This window comes from Amphiprion ocellaris, chromosome 13 (assembly GCF_022539595.1).
Source record: "Amphiprion ocellaris isolate individual 3 ecotype Okinawa chromosome 13, ASM2253959v1, whole genome shotgun sequence".
In the NCBI taxonomy this organism is placed as follows: domain Eukaryota; kingdom Metazoa; phylum Chordata; class Actinopteri; family Pomacentridae; genus Amphiprion; species Amphiprion ocellaris.
This window is the reverse complement of record NC_072778.1, coordinates 30,265,099-30,280,101: the sequence shown is the minus strand read 5'-3', so window position 1 is coordinate 30,280,101 and position 15,003 is coordinate 30,265,099. Positions and strand designations below refer to the sequence as shown.

Here is a 15,003-nt window from a genome sequence, read left to right as displayed (position 1 = left end):
GTTCAGGTGTTCTTTGTGTGAAAACTCAGAGATTTCAGGTATCAGAAGGTGGTTTTCAACTTTCTTTGTTAACTTTCTGCTTCAACTTTAAACTAAATTTCCTTCACTAACCCAACCCTCTGGACTTCCAGGAAGCTGTGTTCCTATTGGCTGTCCAGGTGGCTGCTTGGTGTTATCAGGAACACCTGAGCAGCTCAGTGTCTTCCTGCTTTATTTAGCTGCAGACAAACATTTCCTCTGCTTCGCTTCACCACCGAACCGGGTTTGACGCCGTTGCTTTAGTTTGTGGTTTAGGCGTTGGCTTGCAGCTTCCAGCAGTAAAATCGTCTTTAATGTGTTTCTTGGTGTGTTTTAGGGCTTTGTACTGGATAGTTGTCTTGGTAAAGGTGGTTCTTTAGCCACAGTTAGCACATGGTGTTAATGTGTGCAGTGATTAGTGGATTTGGTGCAGCTGAGTTGTGTCTTTATCTTGGCTGTAGTGAGTCTTTAGAGGTTTTTGGTCAGACACATTCTGTGTTCTTGTTTGTGAACCAAGGTTGGTTGTCCAGAAGGTAAGAGTTCCTGTCCTGATTCTCTGTTCTCAGAGGTTCTCTGGTAGGCTGCAGGAGACTTTAGCGTTTGGGTTGTGCTAGTTTGGTTTTTGTACGGTTTCATTTGGACGACTATCTTGAGGCCCCTCCATGTGGTTTAGTGAGGTTTTCTGCAACAGTTCTACAAAGCAACCTGCAGCAGAAGAGACTTTGAGAGTTTTTAGGAAGTTCTGGAGACCAGACTTTAGAGCAGCAGAAACATTTGTCAGTAGTTTGAGCAGGAGAAGGTGATCTTCAGAGTAGAAATGAGATGGAAACCTTCTTGACCCGTGTGGTGAGGTCCTGTACCAAGAGTTTGAGCAGGTTGTGAAGAGTCTGTAGTTCTTTGGTCTGAAAGCACAAGAAAAGTCGACTCATTAAAGGAGAAAACAGGAGATATTGTTGGTTCTTCTGTCGCTCTGCAGTTTCCTTAGACTGAATATCAAGTTTATATTTTAAATGATTTCCCATGTGAGCCCAAGAAGACTTCAATAAACTCCCTCCATCCCCTGGACACAACATATTTTATTACCATGTTAAATGTTTTTTTTTTTTTGTTGTTGTTGTTAATGTTTTTGTGTTTTAATCATGCTTTTTTCTCTTTGCTTGTTTAGTTTTGTCATCTGTGTAAAAGGTGCTAAACAAATAAAGTTGAATTGATAAACTGAATAATTGACTAACTCATGATTGTGACAACAGAAGTATTTTCATTGTGATTTAAGGGTTTATTTCATTTTTAAGGTTGGGGTTAAAATCTTGACAGAAAAAGAAGATTAAAGAAATAAACTACATAACAAAAAACAATTAAATCAAACAAAAAAAATTAATACAATAAAACTTTTAAAAAGTTTTATTGTTCAAAAGATTTAAGAAATTTAAGATGTAATTTTCTAATTAAACATTTAATTTGATAATTAAATGTTTTGTCTTTTTAAAGGTTTAATAATCTAATTAAATGTTTTGCATTTTTTTAAATGTTTAATATTCTTCTTTAATTTTATTTTTCAAATGTTTAATTATGGAAAATATTTTATCTGTAATTTTTAATATTTATATTTTAAAAATTTTGTTTAATTTCATAATGACATGTATTGTATGTTGTTGAATTATGTAATTCAATATTTTGTCTGTTTAATAGAGTTAAACATTAAATACAATTAAATTATATGTACATATACCACCTTTTAATGTTTAGTTTTCTTTTTAAATGCTTCATTGTATTTTCTGTTTAATTCCTATTTGAAGTTTTATTGTCTTTATGATGTAATTTTCTAATTAAACATTTAATTTTTTAATTAAATGTTTTGTCTTTTTAAGGGTTTAATAATCCGATTAAATGTTTTGCATTTTAAAAAATGTTTAACATTCTTCTTGTTTAATTGTATTTTTTAAACGTTTAATGATGGAAAATACTTCATCTGTAATTTCTAATATTTGTATTTTAAAAATTATGTTTAATTTCATAGCGACATGTACTGTATCATGTTGAATGATCTCATTCAATATTTTGTCTGTTTAATATAATTTAATGTAATTTAATGTTTAACTCTATTAAACAGACAAAATATTGAATGAGATCATTCAACATGATACAGTACATGTCGCTATGAAATTAAACATAATTTTTAAAATACAAATATTAGAAATTACAGATGAAGTATTTTCCATCATTAAACGTTTAAAAAATACAATTAAACAAGAAGAATGTTAAACATTTTTTAAAATGCAAAACATTTAATCGGATTATTAAACCCTTGAAAAGACAAAACATGGGTGACCATATAGCTCAACGGGTTAAGCGGTTGACGCATGTACAGGGGCTAGTACCTGACGCAGCGTCCCGGGTTCGAGTCCCGCTGGTGCCCTTTTGCTGCAAGTCTTCCCCCGTTTCCTGTCTGTCTCTCACTACACCTATCCAATAAAAGGCCAAAAAAGACAAAACATTTAATTAAAAAATTAAATGTTTAATTAGAAAATTATATCTTAAAGACAATAAAAGTTCAAATAGGAATTACACTGAAAATACAATGAAGGATTTAAAAAGAAAATTAAACATTAAAAGGTGGTAAAACATTTAAAAAGAAAAACCATAAAGATTTAATCGAAACATTAACAGACTGTCTGAAGGTTCAAACTAACAGAGAACTACTCAAGAACTTTTAAGATTTCAGTCCTCAGACTGTGTGAAGGTTCAGACTAACAGAGAACTACTCAGGAACTTAGAAGATATCAGTCCTTGGACTGTCTGGAAGTTCAATCTAACAGAGATCTACAGTGGGACTTAGAAAATTTCAGCCCTCAGACAGTGTGAAAGCTCAGGTCCTGAGGACTCGGGAGGTCTGGAGGCTTTGAAAGTCTTGGAACTGAGGGTTCAACCCTCCAGCACAAAGGCTAAAGTCCAACCTCCTGAGAAAAACGATCGAATCGAGACTCAAGTTAAAAAAAACTCGAAAATGGCAAAAAAAATAGATGATAAATGCGCAAAAAAAAAAAAAAACAAGTATCGCGCGCAGCTTAGAGGGAACAGTGGTCCCAAAACTGTTGATAAATTTTCTCTCAATAAAACCTCATAACCAGTTACATAAGCACACCCTCTTTACTGACCTCTTTACCAATAAACCCCAAGACATACTTTGCCAAAATCCATAATAATCCATAAAATCTTTATTTGCACCAGCCCCATGTGAAAATGACATCAGTCTGTATTTGTAGAGCATCTCATGAATGTAGCAGCACCGTTTAAATGTTTCATAACACAGAATATAAGCAAAGAGTATATAGGGATACAGACAAACATGGGAAATAAGAAACGTGCTCTTCAATAGTTATTGTCATTATAATTACTAGTAATATTATTTTTGTGTCCACTACAAACCATACAATCATCTAGTGTAGTCAAACAGGAATGTGTGCATGGCGAATCAAATCCAAAACAATCCATGAACCGACCACGTCTTGATTGCACTTCATATTATTGACCACTAGATGTCCTACTCGAGCACTGTGTGTCATTGAGGCCTCGAGTAATGAACCATGTTTTGAATGAAGTGTCGAAGCTTCAACAAAGCCTTGATCAGCCATCACTAGGCATGCATTCAAGGTGAGCTCTGAACATTTGATCTGGAACAGGAATTCAATAACGGCAGCATGAGCTTCATTTCAGTCTGTAGCTGCTGAATTCATGGATGAATCATCTGGCACTAGAGAGGAAGACCATCAAACATCCATGTCAGCTGATGGAGGTCCAAGAGTCTCACCCAACAAACAACCTACAGAGTGAAGACCTCCAATCTGATTGGACGGCCTCCTATTCAGCCACATGTGTGAACAAATGCCTCTAAGTCGATTTGTTTTCTAAAATAAATCTAGTTTGAGTCCTAATCTATGCCTGTGTGTTTGCTTCTTTACACCACTGTTAACAGTTTAGGCTGTTAGATTGTTCCAGATAAGACAAGTACAAGATTCTTCAGAGCCGTTCTACCACGAGCCTGACAGGAAGAACTCCAATAGCTACTGAATGTTCCTGTGGTTCCCTCAAGGCTACCAGAGGAGCCCTACGAGGACGAGCCGGTCCACCTGATGGAGGCCAGTCGCTGCAGTTCAAAGCCAACACCGACTACATGGACTTCTACTGGACCACACGGAGGACTTCAAACCTGACCAACAAGTTCACCGACTCCCCGACTCGTGGGTCTGAGGACGCCGCCGAGCCTCGGTCCAGCCAGCCTCCTGTCTGTGGGTGTTTGAGTGCTGAGAGATTTATGGATGCATGTGAACGTTCTGTGTTGAAACAGCAGCTTTGGACTCACTAACGCCGGGAAAAAACAAGAGCTCCTTTATTTGTGACTTCCACTAAAAAAAACTGATGAAAATAAGTTTGCCAGGGTTCTGACTGATAACAGATTATTAAATAATGAAAATAACAGTTTAAATATTCTTTTAAACAATCCGTTTAGGTCTACATTTCCTTTACACTGACTTCTTGGCATATGTACAAGTGTTTTGGGTGCAATATACTATTAAGCCCAATGTTCAAGGGTTCTTCTGGGAATATACCATTCAACCAACCTTTTAGGTAAATGTTCCAAGATGTTGGGTAGAAAAAACCATCAGATAAACCTTTTAGGTCTACATTGGAAGATTTTAGAGTAGAATTTTACTCCAAACCATCCTTTAGCTCTACATTTAAGGTGGAATACTCCTTTACTCCAAGATTTTTTTGGTCTACATTGAAGGATTTTGGGTGGAATATTCCTTTGAACAAACTTTTTAAGTTTATGTTAAAGGCTGTTGGGTGGAATATACCATCAGAACAACCTCCAAGGTCTACAGTAGTGAATTTTAGGTGGAATATACCATTAAACTCAACTTTTAGGTCTACATTGGAGGATTTTAGGTGGAATTTTCTTCCAAACCGTCTCTTAGTCTACATGTATAGATGTTTAGGATGGTATATTCTTCCAAACCAAATTCTCAGGTCTACATTTCAGGTGGAATATTCCTCCATACTAACTTTTTCACAACACAACATGTTGAAAAATGACATTTTCGATATACTATGGCGTTTTTTTGCGCCAAAATTCATGATGATTTTTTTTTCAAAGAAAACCTTTGTGGAGTGTTTTTCATGGCCTCCTTTACATTATTTCATCATATGGCATGTTTTTACAAAATGTTGAAAAATGACATTTTTCGACATAGTATAGTAAGGCGTTTTTTTTCCGCCAAAATTCATAATGTTTTTTTTTCAAAGAAAACCTTTCTGGAGTGTTTTTCACGGCCTCCTTTACATTATTTCATCATACGGCACGTTTTTACAACATGTTGAAAAATCGCATAACTTTTTTGGTCTACATTGAAGGATCTTTTCTAAACCACCCTTTCGGGTCTATATTTGAGGTTTTAGGTGGAATATTCCTTTTAACCAGCCCCTCAGGTCTCTTTGAGGATTTTGGATGGAATACTCGGTTAAACCAACATTTTAGGTGCCTGTCCAAGGATTTTTGGTGGAATGTTCCTTTAAGGTGGATGTGTGAGGACCTTGTAGGTGGAATACTTCTTGAAACCAACCTTTTAGGTCAACATTCAAAGATTTAAGGTGGAATATTGCTTTAAACCAACCTAAATTTCATGTTTTGATCATTATCAAGTGAGAAACCTCAATCCAGACTCCTCATAATGACATTTGAGATTAATGCTGCTGTTATTTGTTTAGTCCAGACTAAATGACAGAAATCCACAACTGTAATTTTATTTCAGGACTCGGTTATTAAATGTCAAAACAATCCATGTGACTCTAAAAACTCAACAGCTTTACAAACTCTAAGATTAAACTCTCCACAAGGATCCAAAATAAGTTGGACTTCTACATGAGAGCTTTAATTATTCTTCATCTACTTCCTGAAAAGTTTGGTCAATAAAAACGACAAAAACTAATATTTTCAGCTGAACTAAAGATAGACTTTGTGATTTTTCTGCTCACATTTTGTGTTGTTGTAAACTTCCTCTTTCAAATAAATAGCCTCCTAACCCCCTGGAAACCAGCGTTTGTCCTGTTTTTGTGTTGCTCCTCGGCGACCCTAGACAGCCGGGTCCTAATGTTTTTTGAGCAACACACCATACTATGATGTTTTTACAATGATGGTTCTACTATGGAACCAGTTTGACATGTTCAGGCGTTCTTTGTGTGAAAACTCAGAGATTTCAGGTATCAGAAGGTGGTTTTCAACTTTCTTTGTTAACTTTCTGCTTCAACTTTAAATTAAATTTACTTCACTAACCCAGCCCTCTGGACTTCCAGTAAGCTGTGTTCCTATTGGCTGTCCAGGTGGCTGCTTGGTGTTATCAGGAACACCTGAGCAACTCAGTGCCTTCCTGCTTTATTTAGCTGCATCAAACATTTCCTCTGCTTCGCTTCACCACCGAACCGGGTTTGGCTCCGTTGCTTTAGTTTGTGGTTTAGGCGTTGGCTTGCAGCTTCCAGCAGTAAAATCGTCTTTAATGTGTTTCTTGGTGTGTTTTAGGGCTTTGTACTGGATAGTTGTCTTGGTAAAGGTGGTTCTTTAGCCACAGTTAGCACATGGTGTTAATGTGTGCAGTGATTAGTGGATTTGGTGCAGCTGAGTTGTGTCTTTATCTTGGCTGTAGTGAGTCTTTAGAGGTTTTTGGTCAGACACATTCTGTGTTCTTGTTTGTGAACCAAGGTTGGTTGTCCAGAAGGTAAGAGTTCCTGTCCTGATTCTCTGTTCTCAGAGGTTCTCTGGTAGGCTGCAGGAGACTTTAGTGTTTGGGTTGTACTAGTTTGGTTTTTGTATGGTTTCATATGGACGACTATCTTGAGGCCCCTCCATGTGGTTTAGTGAGGTTTTCTCAACCGTTCTACAAAGCAACCTGCAGTAGAAGAGACTTTGAGAGTTTTTAGGAAGTTCTGGAGACCAGACTTTAGAGCAGCAGAAACATTTGTCAGCAGTTTGAGCAGGAGAAGGTGATCTTCAGAGTAGAAATGAGACGGAAACCTTCTTGACCCGTGTGGTGAGGTCCTGTACCAAGAGTTTGAGCAGATTGTGAAGAGTCTGTAGTTCTTTGGTCTGAAAGCACAAGAGTCGACTCATTAAAGGAGAAAACAGAAGATATTGTTGGTTCTTCTGTCACTCTGCAGTTTCCAGTTTCCTTAGGCTGAATATCAAGTTTATATTTTAAATGATTTTCCATGTGAGCCCAAGAAGACTTCAATAAACTCCCTCCATCCCCTGGACACAACATATTTTATTACCATGTTAAATCTTTTTTTTAAAATATGTTTTTTGAGTTTTAATCACAGTTTTAGCATAGTTTTTTTTCTCTTTGCTTGTTTAGTTTTGTCATCTGTGTGAAAGGTCCTAAACAAATAAAGTTGAATTGATAAACTGAATAATTGACTAACTCATGATTGTGACAACAGAAGTATTTTCATTGTGATTTAAGGGTTTGTTTCATTTTTAAGGTTGGGGTTAAAATCTTGACTGAAAAAAAGATTAAAGAAATAAACTACATTTTAAAAAAGCAATAAAATCAAAGGAAACAAACATTTAATACAATAAAACTTTTAAAAAGAAAATTAAACATTAAATAAAGTTAAGTTATATTAAACAGGCAAAATATTCAATTAGATAATGAAACAGAAGCTACAAAACATGTCATTATGAAATTAAACAATTTTTTAAACAAATATTAAACATTAAAGATGAAATATTTTAGATAATTAAACATTTAAAAAACACAATTAAACAAGAATATTAAACATTTTAAAAAAATACAAAACATTTAATTAGATTATTAAACCTTTAAAAAGACAAAATATTTAATTCAAAAATTAAATGTTTAATTAGAAATTTAAATCTTAAAGACAATAAAACTTTAAATAGGAACAGAAAATACAATGAAGCATTTAAAAAGAAAATTAAACATTAAAAGGTGGTAAAAGATTTAAAAAGAAAAACCTTAACAAAGATTTAATCAAAAAATAAACATTGGGAAAGAGAAGGAAATTTTTCAAACAAGTCGATAAAACATTTGAAATAACAACAATTAAACATTAAAAAGACAAAACATTTCGAAATCAAATTAGACATTAGAAACGAATAAAAGGTGAGAAAAGAGCAAAACTAAACATTTAAGAAGAATCAAACTAAACACAAAACATTTGAAAAGACACCAGTTAAACTTTAGAAGATCAAATTAAACAGAAGAGACAATAAAACGATCTAAAAGAGCACAAACAGATAAATGTCTTAAAGCCTTTTCTAGTCTGAAATGAAAATATCAAGTTGCTTCTTCAAACATTTCCTCTTTCTATGTTCTTGGTTTGATTGTGGACAGATTTACTAAGAACTCATTTCAGAAAACTGCTTTCCAGATAAAGTCTACTAGTAGTTGAAGGCAGTGATCAAACTAATGTTACCTTCTGATCTCCACAAACTTGACTGTTCAGTGAAGAGAATCAAAGTTTGTTGAGGATTTCTAAAAAACTCACAGGTGAAGGTCTGAGAAGAACTCAGATGGATGGTCTAAATGTGAAATCAAGACTCATGGTCACAAGTTTTAAGGCTTCTGTTATCCAGAAAGTTCAAACTAACAGAGAAGTACTGAGAAACTTATAAAACTTCAGCACTCAGACTGTCTGAAGGTTGAAACTAACAGAGAAGTACTGAGAAACTTTTAGGTTTTCAGTCCTCAGACTGTCTGAAGGTTCAAACTAACAGAGAACTACTCAGGAACTTAGAAGATATCAGTCCTTGGACTGTCTGAAGGTTCAAACTAACAGAGAAGTACTGTGGGACTTAGAAAATTTCAGCCCTCAGACTGTGTGAAAGCTCAGGTCCTGAGGACTCGGGAGGTCTGGAGGCTTGGAAAGTCTTGGAACTGAGAGTTCCACCCTCCAGCACAAAGGCTGAAGTCCAACCTCCTGAGAAAAACGGTCGAGACGAAACTCGAGTTAAAAAAAAACTCAAAAACGACAAAAAATAGATGATAAATGCGCAAAAAAAAGAAGAATTAGTATCTGAGCGAGTAGCTCAGGGGGTTAAGAAGACAGGCTACCAACTGGAAGGTCGCCGGTTCAAGACCCACCACTGGCATTTTTCTTTCTTTGTCTTTGTCAGGATTTTGATAAAATTTAAGAAGGGTCTGGTCTTGAACCAGCGACCTGCAGCTCCATAGGCAAATCCTTAACTCACTGAGCTACAGATCAGATGAAAAGACATAATTTCGTCGTCCCTTTGGCATCGCAGTTCCTGAAGTGACCACATGGGCAGGGCCAAGGCGGAGTCTGGGTGGAGTCAGGGCGGAGAGTAGGCGGGGAGGTGGGTGGCAGCCTCCCCCCTCTACTCCCCCACCTCCCCACCACCACCCACCACACCTTCCCCCGCCCGACAAGTTCTTCGAGTCTCCATGAGTTTTTTGAGTCTCCACAGGTTTTCCCCAGTTTCTTGAGTTTCCACGAGGTTGGAGGCAGAACAAGTTGTCATGAAGAGGTGTTGAAGTTGGCCAGGATGGACTGACTTTTTACAGCAACTAGAAGGAAGACGACTAGAAGAGCAGGTCTTTAACCACCATCCATAAAATCCATGGAGTTGACTCCAGAGCAATGAAGGGAGGTCAACTTTTATCAACCTCCATCCAAATGTTCAACTTTATATCTTTGTTGTCGATTAGTCTCTTAAAAAACAAATAATAAATTGGATTAGCCAAGAGGTTTCAATTTCTTACTTTGTCATATTTTAAATATGACAAAAAAATATAAAAATAAAGCGTCTTTAGACAATTTGACCTGTAATTGGTATTATATAAATAAAATTATATTAAAATTGTATGTATCTTGTAATGTTGGAGTAATTCGGCCATATATGTTGGAAAATACATTTTCTTTGTGCATTAATCTATTGATTCTTTTCTCCACTAATTCATTTCTTGTTTTGGTTTATAAAATGTCAAACCCAAATATATTCAGTTTACGGTCATAAAAACCAAAAAGATTCATGATGCAGGAATGAGGCAGTTTTTCACTTTTTATCTTAGTTTAGTCAGAAAGATAGTTGATAATGTGTGAATTGTTGCAGCTTGTGAGCCGTAAAAGGTTTTAATCTTTGGGGCCGAGTGTCAGAAAACATTTAGAAACCAACATCAACAAAACACTCAACAAAGATTTGAACATCATTAAAGGGAAATCCAACTTTTGCATGACAATGTCTAATTAAAGGACATTTATTTCCAACGTAAATGTGTGATATTCATCCCCTGGAGCTTTCTCTTCACATCATCTTCCACCTGGACTGGTTTGGTCGGGAGCATGTGCAACAAACATTTGAAAAACTGCACTTTAACATCAATGAATGACACTGAAGTTTAATCTCTACATAAATGAGACTGAGTCTGGATGTGCTGCTCTATCATTAACTCCTAAGTTTAGGGAAAGTTCAAACAAAAGAGGACAGTTCAGATAAGACTTGAGAATGAGATTATTTTGAACAAACATCTCAGACTTTCTGAGCTTCAGCACCTATAGCAACATATTTTAACAAGCAACTCAAGACATCCAGAAGTTGCAGAGAGTTAGCTTTAGCTGAACCAAAGAACATGTGGGACGCTAACCTAGCAAACATTTCAGACTTTTCTCTGAGTTCTGAGAAATAATTTCCTATTTAATGACAGAGCTACACATCTTAACTCAGTCTCATTAAAACAGACTCTAATTCAGTGTCATCCATCCATATTAAAGTGCAGTTACCCAAAATGTTTGATGCATGAGCTCCAACAAAACCTGTCCAGGTAGAAGGCCACTTTGACAAACAGGAAGTGGACGATTCCAAGCAGATTTATAGAAGGGGGAACCGGACTGTACTAAGTGTGGTCGAATATAGAGGGGTGTTTTGTGCGTTTTTAAGGCTGATAATGATTATTAGTGAGACATTTGGAGTAGATATTCATTTGCAGTAAATGAAAGTATTTAAAACCTTGGAGTTAAACTTAGAAGAACACAAACACTAACAGAAAACTTTGTTGATATGTTTTTGTTTTGTTTACAGATGTTAAGTTGAAGGAGTTTTATTCGTGACGTATAACCAATCAAATCACTCCAGAAGACAGAGCGACCACAGGTAGATAAAGGTTCAGAGCCAAAGTAGCACCATTTTTAAATTGATTTATTACCATAAATCAGTAAAAAATAAAATACTGATACTCAGTAAATCAGTCAGCCCACAATTACTACAATTCTACAATGTATGTCTCTTTCCTTTGACTTGTTATTTGTACAATATACGATGTATATGATGGCGTTTTGTCATACCAAAGGCTATACTATGATGTTTTCTAAGAGACATACGATGCTACTCTGGTTGTTCTGGCTCTGGGCCGCTGCACTCCTCCTCTGTTGTTTTCTGGATTGTACTCAGCTGCATGCCTTCGTCCACCCGGCCTCCGTTGACTCGTCCCGCCTGCCGTCTCTGGAGCTGAAGCTGGATTGGAACAGACCAAAGTACAGTCCAATCACGATGCCAGCTGCCTCTCAAAAGGCTCCTTCATCTGGCAGGTGGCAGCACTTCTTCTGAGGGGAAGCTGAGCTGGCCCGGCAGAACTTTGGAGATGTGTTCCAGTGGTTGGTGGATGTGTGGGGAGATAGAGAGGGACCTTTGAATTGTTCAGAAAGGAAAACAGGAACCCATTGGTAGTTTTAGTTTAGGGTGCTACTGCGGTGTGTTTTTGGGTTTTAAGAGGTGAACAGGAAGAGGTTTTTTTTGGTATTGATTATCTTTTACTTTGTTCCTGGTTGGAATGCCCAACAATGTCAACATGAAGTTCACTTTTAGTTCTGTTTATTTATTTTTATTTTACTAACACCCATATGTTTTTAACCCCCTCACATGTTGTGTTGTTGTAAACTTACTCTTTCAAATAAATTCTCGTCTAACCCTCTAGAAACCAGTGTTTGGACTGTTTTTGTGTTGCTCCTCACCTACTTCAGACAGCCGGGACATAACAACATTTTGTGGACTAAAGGCTTTTCTATGACGTTTTAGAGTGACATGCTATACTATGGACATTTTCTGGACCAAAGGCCATACTATGACGTTTGTTGGGCAACACGCTATACTATAGGCTTTTTTAATTGACATATTACTATGATGTGTTTATTTTTTGTTTGTTTGTTTTTTAACAACATATTATAATAATTTGAACAGTTTTAAAAATTACTATACTTTTACTTGTGCAGTGAAATATTATTCTTTTTAGGCAAAGGCCATGTTTGATTACATATAGGCTATTAAATAAATGTTTATTAAAAACTAAAAAGCATTAAAAAATAATAACCAACTTAGGCATTTACTGAGTCACTAAAATAGTGTAGAGTCTACGGCCACATCAGCATTATTATAAGCATCCTCTGGTAAATTCACAGCCATATACTGTAGGAAATCTAGCTGATCTCATCATGATGTCTCTTACCATATGGACTTCAGGAGATGATTAGATGATGATAAACTGTGACCTGCTGGTTGGGTTCTCTCTGTTCTCATATTTCCTCCATGTTTGTCTCCTGATGCTGCCTTACTTCAGCCAGTCCATGAGCAACAGAAAACACAGTCTGCCTTGTATCCATTGCCAGGGGTTCCACTCTTCCCACTCCAGTCTGTACATTCGCAAACGTTTTTGCTTCTTTAGACGTGGTGGAGTTTCAGGTGTAGACATTTTTAAACGTGCGGGTGCAGCAGCATCTGTAACCTGGCAACCAGAGACAGGACCGGACAGGACCGGACACACAGAGACGTCTGAAGTCTGTCCACTGGACCTGGCATCGGGTCCTCGCTGCATAGGTCCTACGAAGAGGAAAATGGCTGCCCTTAATATTTCCTGTTTTATTTTATTCATTATGCAGTTTTGATGAGTGTGTGACAGACGTGTACGGGGCATTTATGAAAATACGGAACAACTTGCGTCCCTTATTGATTCAATACGGGAAGCAACAATTAATTGTCGAATAAACGACGCTTCCGTATTTTAAGGGATGGGTGGCAACCCTAGGTGAGGCGCTAAGAACCTTGCCTAGTGGTCTGTGCCAAAGTCAGGGGTGTTAGTCACTGAGCTACCCAGCTGCTTTAGTGTGTTTGTGTGTGTGTGTGTGTGTCTGCTTGAGTGCATAGTGTGAAAATCTGCCACATGACCACAGACCACACGTTTCCAACTGAGCCCGTGATCATTGCATCTGTCTCGTCCCTTTGCTGAATAATCTGTGATTGGCTAGAGTGGCTGATGAAGTTGTTGGTTTGAACCATCAGAAAATATCTGCTCAAACTGTGAGGAATCGGGGAGAAGCAGGTTTCGGTCTTGTTGTCCACACCAAGGTCTTGATCCAGTGGCAACCACTCACATTCGTTAGACACTGCCAACATGGTGGGCATTTCTTTTCAATGAAGAACCTCATTTTCAGCTGCATAAAGCAGATGGTAGATGCTGCATTTGGCATCATACAAGGGAACCCTATACAGATGTCAACAATGTAAGGAGTGTGGCCCAGGGAGGAGGACGAATGATGGTATAAGGAGGGATATACCATGGTCAAAGAACACATCTGCATTCCTTGATGGCAATCTTGATGACCAATGATACTGAAATGAAATCCTGATACCCATGGCTATCCTGTCAAATTGCTGTTATCATTAGATGTTTTAACAAGACAACCTGCATCCTCATATCTCAATAATACCTGAGCTTCTCTTGGCCTGCATATCCTCCACACATCACCCATCCAACATCTAAGAGACGCTCTGAATGTCTGACAATATGATCTTGTCTACCAAAGCCTCGGTCAATGTCCTTCATGAGGAGTGGAACAACATTCAACAAGCAGCATCGAGAATCTTAATGACTTTCTGCATCTCAGATGTAACTCACTTCTATGACCTCACTAACTGTCTGCCTGTTACCCAATATAGTCCAACTTGGTTGTCTTGTGATGTCTATTCTGTTGTAGGGACCTTGTATGTTGGTGTAACAAATATATCTCCTCCTATGTAAAAAAAAATGGATTGAATTAAATAAAACATTACATGTAGTTAGGGCTGCAAAGTGACATAGTGGTTAGCACGTTCGCCTTGCAGCTAGTAGATCCCCGGTTCTTTCTGCATGGAGTTTGCATGGAGTTTGCATGTTCTCCCTGTGCATGTGTGGGTTTTCTCCAGGTTCTCCGGCTTCCTCCCACAGTCCAAAAACATGCTGAGGTTAATTGGTGATTCTAAATTGTCCGTAGGTGTGAATGGGAGTGTGATTGTTCGTCTGCATATGTAGCCCTGCGACAGACTGTTACCTGTCCAGGTGTCTCCTGCCTTCACCCTGAGTCAGCTGGGATAGACTCTAGCCTCCCATGACTCTAATGAAAATAAAGCAATGTATAGATAATGGATGGATGGATGTTGTAGTTATGTTTTTGAAGCTCACATTTCACTGCTTGTCTGTTTAGAGAACAACTTTACGACATTTTATAAATAAAATTGGACCCCTTTGTTCTTCACTTTCTTAATCAAGCCTTTTCTGTGTTATATGCATGAGCCCTTCGGGTATAGAAATAGTAATGAGTCATTTGTTGTTGCTGAATTTAAATGAATGCCTGAATTTCAATGGGAGTGGTTTGACAAGCAATTTAGTTCAACACATAATTATATGTGTGATTACATTTGACATCAACAAGATGCTTTTAGAGAAGGGTTGTGAGTTTTACTGTTTGTTCAAGTCTCCCTCCAAAAGCTTCTGAGATTTCTTACAGATCTTAGGGCCCCGAGCTGACGTTAATACCCCCACACCTAAAAACACACATACACACCTCAGAGCTTCAGATCGCTGCCAAGTTGGTTAGTTATATAACCTGTAAATGAGAAGGTCAGCACCCAGCAGTCATCGCCAT

General features: G+C 37.3%; 1 long non-coding RNA gene across 1 annotated transcript; it reads right to left on the bottom strand.

The window, feature by feature from the left end:
- Positions 1–295: 295 nt before the first annotated feature.
- On the bottom strand, positions 296–14,646 carry LOC129350302 (uncharacterized). Its single transcript, XR_008603655.1, has 3 exons — positions 12,552–14,646; positions 11,431–11,735; positions 296–920 (listed from the first exon to the last, which is right to left on the bottom strand). It is a non-coding gene; the product is annotated as an uncharacterized LOC129350302 (long non-coding RNA).
- Positions 14,647–15,003: the final 357 nt, after the last annotated feature.